Raw genomic sequence first — 16,758 nt, 5'->3', positions numbered from 1 at the left:
CATGCCGTTTTGGGCAAAGTGTGAATCAAGGTGCCCTGGAGTCCCCAGTAGAAGGGCCTTCAGACCTAGACTGGACCAATCAGCTGTTCTATCCCAGTCTTTGAATCAGCTGAAATTGATTCATCCACAAGGTTGCACCCCCAAGAAACTGCCTATTTTCTTTCTAAAGCTTTTCCTTCAATTCTCTCACCTACACCATTTATTTCTTTTCTACTTAGTGCTAAAGCTGCAACCAAAGGGCCCCAAGTGATACCAAAATATTGACTACTTTCTTGCCTCAATTGCCTTGGAAAAAGCACTTTTTTTCTGGAATTCTAGCAAGTATTTGTTTTCATCTAGTTATATAAATATCATGAAAATTCTCACAGTTCTCAAATATTGTGGGTCTTTAAAAAGGGGTCAGAAGAAGAGAAAAAAAGATCCTTCAACTCTTTCCAATGGATTTTCCAGGGGGGAAGGAGTCTGAAGTTGATATACAAACTACAAGCCAATACACTTGAAGCTGCCCACAAAGGCTTTAGTATTTGTCCAATGTGGGCTGAGATGTGCAACTGAGATGTGTTCTAAAGGCATAATTCACTGAATGATGGAAAGATTTTCCTGGAAGTTAAATAGTGGTTTGAAAGTAATTGTTCCTTTTTATTTGAGGACTCAGACTGCCGGCACTCATTGTGGTGTAGAGTCTTCCTATTTGTCATGTGATCAATCAGAACAACTTAATTGCACCTTCTTCTCAGCTAGGAAAGTGCATTGTTAGTATGTTAAATATTTTATTGTCCTAGAATTTCTCTCTATATAACTAGATCTCTGAGTTGAAATTATCAATCAGGTTCACTGAATATCGAGTTCAAAGAAAATATTATGCAGGTCTCATCAAATGATCATCCAGCGTTTCTTGCAAATGTTAGAATATTAAGCCAGATTTTCATTTGGTCTTGCATCAAAAATACAGTGAAATTTAACAGTATTCTAAAATGTTGGTCCAATAGGTATCTTCAAGAAAATATTTCAGAGAAAAGAGATGTTTAAGAGATAAATATTTACATATGAGATATGCTTAGGTGTAAATGGTAAGATAATTATGAGATGGAGCAGGTGATTTGTGTTTTCACATAAGTTGAAAGGCATACTATGAGAAAAGATTATTATATAAAGTATGATGTTCTCAACAAAAATGACAATTGGTTTGAACTAAACTTCAAGTTGGCCTAATATTGTGATGGATTATCATGATTGCAACAGAACTGAGTCTTGAGGACTTAAGGCAGTCTAAAGTGGTCTATGGGTTGCCATGGAAACTCCCCAAAATGTATTCTTACACCATTTGGGGGCATTTCCACTGGACTGGATTGACAAATGCCTGATAGAGATAGACTGTTCAGTTGGTGCCTTACCAGAGTAGTTTTGGATTGGACCTCAGAGGAAAAGATAATTATGAGTTAGAATGTATATGTTACATTGCATTTTCCAAACTATTTTAAACATTTGAGTTTGGCAATGCTTATGACATCTATAAAGTAGGTCAGTATTATGACTGCCCTTTTTATTTAGCTGAGAAAACAAAGAATTGTGGAACTAGAAAGCATTTTTGGTAGGGCTATAATTAAGCCATCAGGAATAAACTGTCCTGCATTTTATTCTGAGAAATCTTTAACTTATTCACAACATCCTTGCTGAAAATAATTTTCCTTCATTCTTCAACCTATATCTTTCCAAGTAAAATTTAAGCACATTTATTAACAACAATCACAACAATAAATAATAAGATTTCCATGTATTGAACAGTAGGTGTGTGCTAAGTACTCTAATAAACTCTTTCTGTACCTTATATTACTTTTCTTGCACGCGGTTCTGCAAAGTAGGTGTTATTGTCTTTACAGAAGAGGAATCTGATGCTGAGAGGTTAGTTAACTTGCCCAAGTTCATTAAGTGACAGAAGCAGAATTTGAAACCAGATCTGTTTGACTCCTAAGCTTGAGTGCTTAATCATTTTGCCACACTTCCTGTTGCCATTTTACATTTGCATCTACCATGGATTTGTTTTGCCTAGCACTGTATATAATATATGTAACATGCATCTGAAGTAGTAGTGACTACAAAAACAGAAGTGCTGGGGTCAGAGAGCCTTGGGTTCAAACTGAGACAGGAAGTGGTTTGTAGCTACTGCTCTCTTTGATCATTGGAAGGATTTCATGACATTAAATGACAGCGTCAGCCTCAGGGCTTGGTACAGAGGCACAGAACAGGCAGTCAACCCACTCTCACTAACTCTCACAAAGAAGAGTTGTTCTCGCTTAATCCATTCCCCTTACTTCAAGTAGTTAGCCTATCCAAAATACAAATAAACATTCATTCATTCACTCCTTCATTCCTTCATTCCATAAATGCTTACTGAATTCTTACTATCAGACACTGCCCTAGGTGCTGCTGATGTAATAGTTAATACAGACTCCAGCTCTTTGAGTGCCATTTTCCTGCTGAAACCCTTCAAGAATGCCACATTACTTATTGGGATAATAGTCACATCCCTTACCAGGAAACAATTAATCATTGTTGACTAGGCTTCTATAATGGAGGAGTTTACCATAGAGTCTGCAGGGAATAGGAGACCTGGAATGATAGGAGAAGATAGGGAGGATGTGAGACAGCAAGAGACTGAAAAGCTCTGCAGGACCATGGACTGGAATTCAGGAAGCATGGATTCTGGCTCCAGCTGTGAGCTCTGTGTAAGTCCTCCTCTTCTCTGCCCTGGCTCGCCATCACCTTTTAAGCACCATGGGGGCAGGAATGTGGCACCCTTATCTGTGTATCCCTACTGCCTGCTCCAGGCCAGGAACATAGTAGGAGTTTAATAAATATTCCAACACAACCATCCTAAGTGTCTGTAGAAATTTAAGTTTCTAAATCTTCAACTTTGGGAAAGATTTTTTTCTTCCGTAAATGAGGCCATATAGATCCCTGCAACACAAAATATGGCCCCCAGAGTCACATCATTGCCGATACCTGGGAACCTGTTCAAACAAAGAACTCCAGGCCTTGCCCAAAATAACTGACTCTGAGTCTGCTTTTTAACAAGATCCTCAGATAATCTGCATGCATATTAATGCCTGAGATGGGATGGGCCACATAATTTTTATAAATGATTAATAATTTTAAGGTAAAATATAAGCAAGTCTGTAATACTACACTCCAGCAGCGTCTGCTGTTTTCATAAAAATATCATGGGGCAAATACAAGGCCAGGGCCTCAGTAAGATGCAACAGGATAGATTCAGAAATCCTGTAAACCTCCTTGGAAATTTTGGCACCCAAGAGAGAAGGACTTTATAGCAACTGACAAAGTTAGGAGGCTGTAGACAGAACATATTGCATTTGTCAACCTGGAAACATTAAAGAAAGTTTGTTCTTTTGTGCAATCATTTAGCAATAAGGTAAGGCTTGCCAGCTAGATTTATTAGGATATTGGATTTTATGTTTCTTGTATCGAATAATATTTTTTACATTGTTTATGTCTAAATAAATCTGTCTTCTATTTTACATCACCCTGTCGTATTGCTGCTTACAGATAAAGGGTTCAGGTAGCATAATTTGCTCTGCCCTTGGGATATGCTGCCATACATTAAAACCCAATCACATGGCGACTACAGTAGAGAATTCCAATGTGTTCTGAAAAGTTACACAGAAACAGTGAATGGAAAAAGCTCAATGAAGAGATGTGGTTTCTGATCCTGCTTTATCTAGTCTGTGCCTGGCAGAAACTGATTATCAGCAGATTCAAGCTCAAAGATGGTAATTTCAATGTAAAATCTATGCCCTAAATGTCCTACGTATGATCTAGTCCTTGCAATAGCTGTTTGGTAACACCCTGACTGTGTGCAATCAATATCTATATGATTTTGATTATTTTTATGGTGCGTGTGTCAGATATACATAGACAGATATACATACACAAACAAGAATTGAACCAGTAAGCAACAGTAAAGAGAAAAAACACAATCAGATTAGAGCTTAGAAATAAATAAAATTTTGCAAAGGAAATAATGACTATTATAAGGTAAATTCATGTAGACCCTTCTTTGTGCTTATAAAAGAAGAAATGTACTCTCATTTTGAACAGGCAGGATAAAATATGTCCATTTGTGTTACAGTCTTTATCCATTAGTCTGCTTTATGATTTGATTTCATGTTTTCATTGTTCCAAAGCAATTTTCCAGATTGAATCTTAAAAGGATTATAAACCACAAAAGTCACTTTAAATTCTACATGGAGTTAATATACCTACTGCTATTCTGTGCATTTATCTTTTAAATTTTATAAAGAAATTTGTTGACACTTTCCATTTCACTTGTTTCTTACCATGTATTTTGTGTAAAAATTTGTCAAACACTGATGCCTGTCTTATCTGATATGTTTTAAAACATGCTAGCCAATCAGCATAACTTCAAATGTCAAATATGATAGTTTTAATTTTTCTGCATTAAAATACTACCTTAAGTTGAAATCATTTGGTGATACAACATAAATAAATAAAAGCTTAAGTTTAGAAAACAGTCATTGGAGGTTGTTGTTGTTGTTGTTGTTTTTTCTCTTCTAAGTCTCTTTTTCTGACAAAGGGATGATTGTGTCTTTCTTTTCTGCTCTAATATGGAGCCACAGTTGATGGCATTGGGGAACCTAACAGATCAGTCTTCTTAGCACCTCTGAAAGAATCTGTGTTTGAAATGGAAAGGGGGAAGGGAATAAAAGAGTAATGAATCCTTCTAGCTACAGAAATAAGAGCAGGTGTAATTGTTCTTCAGCAGACCTAAAACATTTAGGTAAGTTGGCTAAGAGGAGCATTAATTTTTCAATTAGAAAGAGCCTTTTCAAAGAGAAATGAGTAGTTGCTGATATCTCCTTCAATTATTCTCCTCTTCATAATTCAAGTAGAGGAAATGGTTCGTACTATTTGCCTGCGATCCCAGTGTAAGAGCTCAGACCAGGTACCAGGAGTATTCAGCCAGGCCCAGGAAGTGAGTAGATTTTCCAGAAGTAATAGAGGAGCCTCATGGGAGTAACTTCACTGGGAACAGATGAAGAACAGAGGCTTCACAGGAAGGAGTTCACTCAAGGGGGTCAGAGTTAAAGGAGACATATCACCTGTAAAGACAAATTTTACTTGAAATTGTTCATGTGTGTAATCTGGCTTCTCTGGCTCTGCATCCACTCCTTTCTGTTGTTGGGTTTGTTCCTAAGTTTGAGGAAACAGACAGCCCAGAAAGCATGACATAGTCCCGCCTCTAGCCTATGGAACAGAGGAGCCACAAATGGAGAACAAGATATTTCACACCCTTCAGTGAGACTAGTATTGAAGGATGGTAAGGTTTGAAACAGACCATTGGCTATGAGTTCAAAGTAGCAACTCTGTCTTTGTCATGGCCCAAATCATGTCATGTAGCCACTGTCAGAACCTCTTTTTTTTTTTTTTTTTTTTTTGAGAAGAGAGAGACAGAACACAAATTGGGGAGAGGGACAGAGAGAGAGAGAGAGAGAGAGAGAGAGAGAGAGGGAATCCTAAGTAGCCTCCGTGCTTGGGACATGATCCCATGATCCTGGGATCATGACCTAAGCTGAAACAAGAGTCGGACATTCAACCAACTGAGCCACCCAGGCGCCCTTGTCTCATCTTAGAGTTACATATTTACATCTCTTACTTGATTGTCAGCTTGTGGAATACAGAGATGTAATAAATTAGACAAATATTCAATCTGCACTCTGTAGTTCTCCAAGCTAATATTGTACATGAGGAATAGGTAGGCTTTAGGCATGGCCAGTCCATTATTGATTTCTGTTATATTCTGTTACCCTTGGAAAGAAATCTATCAGGAATAGTGTTAGGTTCTTTTTTTAGTGATTTTATTGGCTTTTGTTTAGACTTCAACTCAAAAGACAGCAACCAGCCTGAGGCATAATGTAGACACCTGATTATCAATACAGTATCTGCATGTTAAAACTGCTGTGAGGATCAGAGTTGGTAGAAATGATCTGTACATAAAACAGTTAAAGATTTCCAGTGGAGTAAAACAGACTTGTGATCTATCCTCCTCTCTTTCTGTCTTTTTAGCTTTTAATGATGCAACACCACTTTGGGAACAATTTATTGCAGTCCATGTAAGAGGATATGCTTCTCTCTGCTAATACTGGGGGCAGGCAATTATCAATTTCCAAATTAATGCTCCAGTTGCCTGACACACCCCAGAAATGGGCTTTCACCCTTTCTTGGAATAGGTGGTTCCAATTCTTCTAGTGTCTCTGATGGCCATTTTCACACCAGTGCTACAAATGGTGTCTAAATAAATCCCAACAGATTGCATAACTGGAGAGGCAATGCTTGGGACATAATTACCCAATTAAGTTTTTTTACTTGATAAAGAGTCTCTATAAATAGGCAAAAACCAGAGCTTATTTTGTACTTTGAATTTGTACCTACTGAAAAACACATTGATTTTTATCAGATACTAATCCAGGGACAGAATATATCTCAATTGTTTAAAAAAAGAAAAAGGTAAAATTAAGGCAATTATAAAAATAACCTTTGTGATAAATTTCCACAAACCATATTAACAAAATTTTTCTAGAAATGTATTTGGTCAAAACCTTGAATTTACTATTCACTTTCCTATACTCCCACACTATTCCACACATGTTCACAATTCAAAATTGCCCTTTCTCCACAGGGCAGATGTAAGGGTATTCAATTTCTTTCACTCCCTGGTATGCATGGTGAGTGACCAAAAGTGAAGATCTACTGGGGCATGCAACTGCCTGTCACATTTCTCTCAATCTCTACTGTCCAGCTGCTAACGTGAAAGCAGATGCCAACATGCCAGTCCCAGGAGTATTGAGAGGCGAGCCTCTGTGCAAGTAGGGAGATAGTGAAGAGAGTTGCCCCTGCTACAGTTGATAGGGAAAAATTATGTTATGAGAGGGCCGACAGGACTGATAGGGAAATTCTAGTCCCCATCCCAAGACACCCCTTCCGGGTTCTTCTTCCTGCCCCGCTTGCCGCGAGCACCAAATTACTACTGATGTGGAATGCTGAAGTAACAGACTCTAAATTGTCCCCCCATGCTTGCGCTGGGGACTCAGACCTCTGGAGAGTGATTTCCTCTGAGCCTGCCAGTGTGAAATAAACCTCCTGCCTTCCAAGATCTCAAAGTGTCGCTTGGTTCTTCCACTGGGTGGTCCAGACCAGGTTCCATAACATTTGGTTCCCTGACAGGGAAGCCCAACCATGCTGGCCCATTGTTGCCACTGGTTTGGGAAAATGGCAAGGCAATGGCACAAGGAGGAATTGCAATGGAGAAGGCGTGCCCTGCCTGATATTCGAGACATTGGATACCGGTAAGGTCTGGGGCCCCTAACCCGGGCAGACCCAACTGTCAGGGTGGAAGGGGAACCAGATCACCTAGTAGAGACCTTTTTTAAAGGTCTCACAGGTAGGGATTCCCAGGAAGGGAATGTATTAACCTCTGGTCTGAATGTGTGAATGAATGTGCAGCCCAACCTAGTCCTCTAGTTGGGACTGAATCTGTGGCTCCATGGGTGGGCACCCTAAGGTCCCCCAAAGCCCACAGAGTCTGAATGGGCCTGTCTACAATTCCGTGATGAACGGCATACAGTGTATGGCGGCATTGGAATACTTTCTGAAGAATCATAAGTCACAAAGCTGACACTGCTACAGCTAAGGCTAAGCGTCACCTAAGTTCCTACAGGACATGGCCAGATAGGCCATTACAGGAGGCACCTCTACCCCTCTGTCTGTCTTTAGGATTCTGTCTCACAGGAACATCATGGGGTCAGGACAGAGCAAAAAAGGGGTTTTTGGGAGACTATGGAATTAAGATGACCCCTGGCAAGTTAAGGACACTCTGTGAGTTAGAATGGCCCACTTTTGGTGCAGGATGGCCCTCAGAGGGAACCTTAGATGTCCCAATGGTCCGCTGTGTCTAGAGTGTTGTCACCAGGGACCCAGGTCACCCTGATCAGTTCCCGTATATCAACTCTTGGTTAGAGATTGCCCAAACCCTCCCCTCTTGGATGTGATTTACCTGCAACAAACAGGGACAGGCTAGGGTCTCAGTCGCCTTGACAAAGTGGCCCAAGGAAGGTCGACAGAAGTCCCGACCTCCACAAATTTTCACCAGTGATCCAGAGGAAGAACCAATCTTGCCCCCAAACCCCCCGGTTCCCAATACTCCATCACCTTCGTTCTCCCCACCACCTCTGGACTTGGCAGATCCTCTCTCCCCTGGACCAGCAGCCAGATTGCACCCTTGGCCAGGCCCAGGCACTCTCCAGATGCTGGTCCACATCCACTAGTACCAAGAGGCTCTCCTCCGGAGGATCCAAGCAGGGACTAAGAAGCCCATGAATATGCCCAGCAGCAAGGGGAATCCCCCAGGGATTACTATGAGAGGCTATGCGAGGCTTACACCCCATCTGATCCCAAGGCACAAGAAAGTCATGGACGGGGAAGGTCTAGCTACCAAAAGGGGGGAGGCCCAGAACCTCCTTAGCAAGGGATCAATGAGCCTACTGCAAGAAGAAAGGACATTGGAAGAATGAATGTCCCAACCAGGGAAAGTCCCAGAAGCCCTGCCAATATTGAGGGGGACCAGGCTCACTTCTTCTTGGCCCCCATGAGCCCACGGTCAAAATGAAAGTAGGGGGCCAAACTATGGTTAACACTGAGGCTGAACATTCTGTGGTCACCTCCCCATGGCCCCCTTTAGCAAGAAGACCGCAACCATCTTTGGGGCCACCAAGTCTTCTGCCAAGACTGTCCATGTGAACTCAGGGGCTACATGGTACAGCATGATTTCCTCTACCTACCTGAGTGTCCTATCCCTTTCCTCGGCCAGGATATACTCTCAAAGCTGGGGGCCCAAATAACCTTTGAGCTGATGGGATGTACCAGCATCCAAATGGATCCAAGACAAGAAGAATCAGGCCCCCTTATAATGGCAATCACTACACTAAGAGAGAAAGAATGGAGGCTATTCTGCGCCCAGGCCCAACCAAGTGGCCTGCCCAAATTCAGGACTGCCTTCCCCACTGTATGGGCCAAGGAAAACCTCCCACCCCTGGACTTGCCCACATCTGGGTCCCTGTCATTGTAGAGTTAATCCCAGGGGCTCAACCACAGAGACAGCAGCAATACCCCCTCCCGCAAGAGGCAAGGGCAGGCATCCAAGAAACACCCCACTCTTGCCAGTCAAGAAGGATACCGACCAGTTCAAGACCTATGAGCTATCAACAAAGTGATTGTCTCCTTGCACCCGGTGGTCCTGAACCCGTACACCCTTCTTAGCCAGATCCCAGGCTCTGCCAGCTGGTTTGCCTTAGAATGGACCAAACCAGACACAGGGCATCAGATGTAACTGACTCAGATGCGCCTCCCACAGGGGTTTAAAAACTTGCCTACTGTCTTTGGGGAGGCACTGGCTGGAGACCTCGCCGGCTTTCCAAGGGAGGCCATGCTCTGCACCCTTCTCCAGTATGTGGATGACCTCCCCCTTGCCAGCAATACCCGAGAGAATTGTACAGAGGGCACAAGGGCCTTCCTCCAATTCCTGTCAGACTCAGGGTTTCGGCTCTCATGGGGAAAGTCACAGATCTGCCAACAGCAAGTCCAATACTTAGGATTCCTCCGCACTCAAGGAAAAAGGGCGCTAGGGCCGGAAAGAAAGAAGGTCATCGCCTCCCTACCCCAACCCCAAACTAACAGGGGGCTACGAGAATTCCTGGGGACTGTGGGATTCTGCTGAATCTGGATTCCTGGATTCTCAGCAAAAGCAAGATCCCTCTATAATCTCTTGGCAGGGCTGGATCAAGAACCCCTTGTATGAACAGAGGAGGCTGAAGCCGCCTTCCTAGAGATAAAGGCCACCTTGGGGCAGGCACCAGTTCTTGGCCTGCCAGATATAGAAAAGCCTTTTAATCTCTTTGCTCTTGAGAAGAAAAAGGTGGCCCTCAGGGGTTGTCACACACACTGTTGGCCCTTGGCAATGGCCAGTAGCATACTTGTGGAAGAGGCTGGACCCAGTGGTGGCAGGATGGCCACCATGCCTTAGGGCACTAGGGGCCACAGTTCTGCTCATTAAGGAGGCAGATAAGGGGCCCCTGGGTGGCTCAGTCAGTTAGGCGGCCGACTTCGGCTCAGGTCATGATCTCGCGGTCTGTGAGTTCGAGCCCCGCGTCGGGCTCTGTGCTGACAGCTCAGAGCCTGGAGCCTGTTTCAGATTCTGTGTCTCCCTCTCTCTGACCCTCCCCCATCCATGCTCTGTCTCTCTCTGTCTCAAAAATAAATAAACGTTAAAAAAAAAAAAAAGAGGCAGATAAACTTACCCTGGGACAAGAACTAAATGTCAAGGTCTCTCATGCTCTCATGTCTCACATAAACACTAAAGGATACAGCTTCCTCTACAACTCTCGGCTAGCACAATACCAGGGGCTCCTCTGTAAGAATCCATGGGTCACTCTTGAAACAGTGTGGACGCTGAACCCCACAAGTTTCTTACCTTCTGAGGAAATACTAAAGCTCTTCGAGGCCATCTGGCTTCCAAAAGAATAAAGAGGTGGACATAGCTCCCTCCCTTACTGTGGCTCTGATGCCCCCAGAAGAAAAAGAAAACAATTGGGCTGAGGTCAAAGGTGCCACCCAGACCAAGACCCAGTTGAGCTTACTGGCCACAATCCATAGCAATAATGGGCCTGAGTTTGTGGCAGACATTACTGCTTACCCACCTCAAAGCTCAGGGAAAGTAGAGAAGATGAATCGCACTCTTAAGGGAACCTTAGCCAATCTGTCAGGAAACAGACCTCCCGTGGCCGGGACTGTTGCCCCGGCCATTGCACACCAGGAACTCAAGGTTTCTCCCCTTTTAAAGTAAGATATGGGAGGCCCCCCTCCATGTCTAGGGAGCCTCCCAGGGAACCTACACCAAATAGGGGATAAGGGAATAAGAGAACAACTTCACCCTAAGTTACAATGATATACCATAGAGAGGGCCCCAATCTCTTTAGGATCCCCCATACACCCCTTCTCACCAGGAAACTCAGTCTGGGTCAAATATTGGAAAAAAAGACCCTCTCAAACCACAGTAGACTGGGCCTCATACTGTTATTCCGACCACCCCTACTGCCCTCAAGGTCACAGGTATCATTCCATGGGTCCACCACTCCAGAGTCAAAAGGGCCAATCCTGAGGAGCCCCAGACTTGAAAGACTGACCCAAGTCCGATGAACCTGCTCAAAGTGACCTTCCAGAGAGTCCTGGATTCTTAGGATCTTCAGCTCTTCTCTGGCCACATCCCGGAGGCTGGCTGGTCTATGCACAGCAGAAGCTTGAGGAGATCGCCAAAAACACTGTCACAAATGGGGCTATGGCCCAAGTGTTGGCCCTGCAAGGTTATTGGCCCATAATAAATAAAGATGATGCCCTCTAAAACAGCCTAGATCTGTTTAAAGGAGCATCAAAGGGGGGGAAGATAGGGAAAAATTATGTTATAAGATGGCTGACAGGGCTGACAGGGAAATTCCAGTCCCTGCCCCAAGACTCCCCTTCCGGGTTCTTCTTCCTGCCCCACTTGCCAGGAGCGCCAAATAACTACTGATGCGGAATGCGGAAGTAACAGACTCTAGATTGTCCCCCATGCTTGCGCTGGGGACTCAGACCTCTGGAGAGTGATTTCCTCTGAGCCCGTAGGTGTGAAATAAACCTCCTGCCTTCCAAGATCTCCCAGTGCCACTTGGTTCTTCCACTGGGTGATCCAGACCAGGTTCTGTAGCACAATCAGACACTCAGGAGAGCATGTGGTTGGTCTCCACAGGACACCTGAGCTCACTTTGTTTTATATGGTGGGTTTCAGGAGAAGCCAATTCACATTAATGTAAGAAAGTCATTCGTCACCAATTATCGGTAGCCTCACTGCATTTAACATTTGAGAATAAGTTTGTGACTATTTTCCAGGAGGCAGAATCATGTACTACAGAGTCTCCATGATAGAAACCACATGAATAGATACTAATGTAATTGTCCAACACCTAGAGGTATCATCATGCTTGGCCTCATCCAGGGCTCGATGTCTCTCACAATATTATTTCAGTAGAGGTAGCATGGATGGGCTAGGATGGGAAGGGGCCTAGAGCTTATCTGGTTCTATCTTCTTATTTTACATCTGAAGAAACTGAATTCCATAAAAGGTGTCTATGGGCTGACAATTCAGATAATTCACATGTGCTGCTTACCACACTACTTAACACATATGTATTCAATAAATATTAGCCATTATTAGTATGCTGGTCTGTAATTTGCTTTCTCTTGAAACATACATGCTTAAAATATATAAATCGTGTGATGAGGGAGCGTGGGGCTGAGGACAAAATGCAAGCTAGTGCACCTCCCACCCAGGTGGGGTATGTGTGATATTCTTCAGGCACTCCTGGCTGCCCAAGGACAAGGGAGAAGAAAGAAAACAAATGGCTAACTCATAATCACAGTCATCAGGACATGGGTCTCCATCAGTTTGCAAATATCTTAGTAAATTACAAGAAAAAGGCAATCTTACCAATAGCCTAATCTCCAGAAACCTATAGACTCAGTTTCCTGGAGACCCGACATCACTGTGCCTCCATAGTGATATGGGGAACAAAGGCAAGAAGGAAATGACAGGTAAAATTAAATTTCCTTATAACCTGCTGCCCATTGACAAATACTTGAGGCAAATACAGAGTATAACATTTCTCCAGGAAGCCCCTACCCTCCTAATGTTAATGATTTGCTAGATGGAAAAAACAACCTTAGCTTGACAATACCAAGGCCTCAGGTATCTTAGGAGTCTTCTTTAGTATATCAAAGTCCCTAGGAAGGCCTCCCTTTTGACTTCACCTCCCTAACTCCATAGTATATAAGGAGCCACTCTTCACAATCTCAGTGCAGCTCTTTCTGCCCCCAGGGGCCCGTTCCCATTCTTTAATAAAATCACCTTTTTGCACCAAAGATGTCTTCAAGAATTCTTTCTTGGCTATGGGCTCCAGACCCCACCATCACCCCCAGAAACCTCATCATCATGAACTTCTTTTAGATCTATTCAGTAATATGGATGTATTACTATTTTTTTTTTAAAAATTTTTTTTTTTAACGTTTATTTATTTTTGAGACAGAGCATGAACGGGGGAGGGTCACAGAGAGAGGGAGACACAGAATCGGAAACAGGCTCCAGGCTCTGAGCCGTCAGCACAGAGCCCGACGCGGGGCTCGAACCCACCGACCGCGAGATCGTGACCTGAGCCGAAGTCGGACGCCTAACCGACCAAGCCACCCAGGTGCCCCGTATTACTATTTTTTAAGTAGCTATCAAATGATGGACAGTTAGGTTATGGCTAATGCTTTTTCCCTTTCAACCAATGTACAACAAACAGCCTTAAATACGTATCTTTCCAAACACGTGTATTGTTTCTGTAGGCTCGAGCTGAGAAGTGGGATTGCTGATTGTGTATATTAAATTTTAAAAACTACTGCCAATATTTTTCTAGGGCTATTTTACTAATCTCTACTCTATCAGCCACATATAGGAAGATTTCCCCAAAGCCTTGCCTGCACTGCACTGATCAGCCATTTAAATTGGAAGGTTAAAACAAATTGTATTATTATTTTAATTTGCATTTTTATTATTAAGATAGAGACTCTTTCCATGGGAGTGCAAACATTTACTTTTTTCTGTGTATTGCCTACCATATTCTTTGCTTATTTTTCTATGGAGTGCCTTTTTCTTCTTGATTTGTAGAAGTGATTTATTCAACAAATTCTAATTGAGTGTCTGTATGTACCATTTGTTGTTCTTGCACTAAGGATGTAACAGTGAACAATGGCTACCATTTATGGAACATTTACTATAAACCAAGGACAACCTAAGTGATTCTCACAAAAATGCTATGAGCTGAGTACTGTTGCTATCCCCTTTGGGCCATTAAAGCTGAGATATTCCGAGAGGTTACATGACATGTCTGGTGTCATGTAGTTTGTAAACGGCAGAGCCAGAACAGTAACCCAAGTTTGGTTAACTCTCTTCAGGATACTAGGAACTCCAGATGACGACAGACCCAAGGACACTGCCAGAGGGAAGCTGGCCTGGGAGACAAAGCTCCACCCAGCAAGCACCTCGTTTTGAAATGCATGCTAAGAACCATTGGGCAGTAATGCTGAGGATGGCCCCATTAAGAACATGAACGCTTCATTACAAGGGTCACAAATATTTCCTCCCAGTTCTGATGCTTGAAAAGGGTTTTTCTGGAGGTTTTGAAAAATGTTGGTACAGATGGAACTAAAAAAATTATGTCATCATATGTTATTTTCCTTTATGGTTTCTGGATTTTGTTTCTTATTTATTAGAAATGTATCTCCCAAATCCAGATTTTAAAAATTATCTCATATTTCATTTTAATACTTTATGACTTTGATTTTTATTCTTAGATATTTAATTCATATGGCATTTATTTTGGGGCTGACTGTAACCTTAGATAATCCAAATAAACCTTTCTCTAACTAGAAACGAACTTCATCTCATTCACTGCCTCTATTACTTGTAGTTGTTAATTTATGTGCTGCTTAAAGGATTTCAGGTTGAGAGAAGGATATACAAAGGGATTGATAAAAATTCTACATGAAAGGATTTTGATATTTCAGTGCTTTTGAGAAGATTTTAAAGTGCCTTTGTATAGTTGGGCACACTAGTGAGCAAATGTGGACAAGTCTCACAATCAGCAACAGGCTAATTTCTTCTTAGGCCAATATGATGGAAGAGAAAGAATTGGGACTTTGGGATCAGACAACCTGAGTTGTCCTGGTTACATTACTTATCAGCCCAATGACTTTTAGCAATTACTAAACCTCTATGAAATTCAATTGCCTTGTCTGCAAAAATGGGGTAGGAGATATCTAACTTATAAAATATCCACCTTATAAGATTAAGATAATGTGTGTGTGTGGCGGGGGGGGGGGGGGGGGTGGGGGGAAGGGAGATCCATTCAGTACTTGACCAATAACAGGTTCTCAATAAATATCAGTTTTAGTTACGTTTACTGTATTTATTGTCATGTTACATGTGATTCAGTATTTTGTCTCCTAATCCACCAGATGTCCTTATACATTAGAGAACATCAGCAATTACACAGTTAATCAAATAAATGTTTTCATACATATATTTCTCACTTAAGTGATGACAAAAATCAATAAAAGCTTAAAAGTTCTGGTGCTGTGAACAATTAGCCTAGTTGACACGCATGTAACAAATGTAAGGGAGGAACCCATTAGAAGAGGAGCATCAGCTAAGTGGTGAAGGAAAGAAACAAAGACCTTAGAGGAATGAAACACATTCTAGATCCTATTGTTAATTTCTAAAGTAACTCCCAGAGGTCCATACAAGAGCTAAATGCAAAAGACCACATTCCAGGCACTCAACAGATTGTACCTAATGGTGGGAGACTAGATTATATGTCATCTAAATGCAAATAATCAGAGTACATTTAAGGAGAAAAGGGGTTTCACTTTCACCCACTATAGAATAACGGAAACCAGATTTACTCTCCTACATGAAACAAACAAATAAAAAGGGGACAAAATGATAGTTTGCAGGATACTAGATACAAGACAACAAAGGACAGTAACACGTGAGAGATGGGACGCAAATAGGTGAGCTCTATAATTGCCCCAGCTTCCTGCCTTCAGGGTGTTTTCAGGCCTTGGTCAGGGAGAGGAAACCCATTTGGATTCTCGTGGCTTCCTGGAGTTGAAGAGATGGAGGTGGGTATCCAGAGACATCAAGGCCACTAACTGGTCAGTGGACCGAGATTGCTTCACAGAGCAAAACTGTAGTGATATGCAGAGAATCTGCCTCAGTTGAAGTCTGGGCAGAGCATGTGTGTGCAAAACTACTTGATGTAAGAGAAAGAAACATTAAAAAGACAAGTGGCAACTGCCTGGTACTCACACAGGGCTGGGAATAGTGTCTGTTCTAACCAGCCAAATTGGAAAACCTCATGGTTTTCATAACGGAACTAAAGACAGTACACAGAAAATCTTACCTCAGTGGTAGAAAGCAAATATCCTTAGATTGAACATTATTCTAGTTCTAATATTAAATATTAAATATCTAACATTTCATCCAGATTAATAGATATCTAATATCTATATTAAGTATTAAAAATATTAAAAGCAAGATATTAAAGGGCCAAACTATTTCCAAATAACTACATTCCAGAGTAAAGCTTAAGTGTATTTATAGGCTTACAAAAATATCCAGCACCTAAAAAGGTAAAATTCATAAGAGCTTGCATATATAAAAAAGTACCAGGCATGCAAAGAAATAGAAAAATATGAACCATAATAAGGAGAAAATTCAATCCACCTAAACTGACACAGAACAGACAAAGATGTTAGAATTAGCAGATAAGGACATCAAAACATACATAACAGTATTATATATGTTCAAAAAGTTAAGATAGAAAAAGATCCAAATCAAAATTCTAAAGATTATAACTGTAATTGACCAAATGAATCTCAAAGTAAACAGAAGAAAGGACATAATAAAAGATCAGAGCAGAAATCGATAAAATAGAAAACCAAAAGTGATAGAAAAAAAATTGCTGAAATTATAAGCCATTTCTTAGAAAAGATCAATAAAATTGATAAACTTCTAGCCCCATTAATCAGGATTAA

Source organism: Panthera pardus, unplaced genomic scaffold, assembly GCF_024362965.1.
Source record: "Panthera pardus isolate Hobbes unplaced genomic scaffold, ASM2436296v1 HiC_scaffold_2, whole genome shotgun sequence".
Classification (NCBI taxonomy): Eukaryota; Metazoa; Chordata; class Mammalia; order Carnivora; family Felidae; genus Panthera; species Panthera pardus.
Note: the sequence above shows the minus strand (reverse complement) of the source record.